Consider the following 751-nt stretch of genomic DNA (forward strand, 5'->3'; position numbering starts at 1 on the left):
ATCAAACTACTCTACATGACTAAAGACAGGAGACAGGCTAAGCAACTAGTTTTTCAGGCTGAAGAAAAAGAACTATAGTTTTATAACTGATACCTATATAGAGAATTCTGAACTAATTAATACCACCGTATCACTTGCATAAGCGCAATTAAGTGTTCTGGGATCCCCATTCTTCTCAAGGTAAGAAACAATTTGTTGTGATCCACATGGTCAAATGCCTTTGCATAGTCAGTGAAACACATATAAACAATATTCCTCTGGTAATCTCTGCTTTCAGACAAGATTCATCTTCTAAACCCAGTCTGCATATCTGGCAGTTCTATGATGATGTACTATTTACTGTTCATTTGGGATATTCTTCAGCAGGATCTTGCTTGTGTGTGATAATTAGTGATGTTGTTTGATAATTTCCACACTCTGGTTTTCCACACCTTTTTTATGAAATGGGAATAAATACAGATCTCTTCCAGAGCTTTCTTTGGGTTATATATACCTATACATTGTGGTCTAGTGGCAAGGAGCTCCGCTGCTATTCTGAAGGCACAGAGTTCGAGGCCACCAGCTGCTCCACAGGAGAAGGATGGTCAATCTCCTGCCTTTGAAAACCCACCAGAGGGTCAGCTGTGGGTTGATTCCAACTCAACAGTACACAACAGCAACAATATACCTAGTAGTGTGATCATATATGAACAGTATCCTCCTGTGAGAATTACAGCCTCAAAAACCTCAGTAGAGGGTCAGCTGTGAGTCT

This window comes from Elephantulus edwardii, unplaced genomic scaffold (assembly GCF_000299155.1).
Source record: "Elephantulus edwardii isolate Elephantulus edwardi_28Jun2011 unplaced genomic scaffold, EleEdw1.0 scaffold00381, whole genome shotgun sequence".
Taxonomy (NCBI): Eukaryota; Metazoa; Chordata; class Mammalia; order Macroscelidea; family Macroscelididae; genus Elephantulus; species Elephantulus edwardii.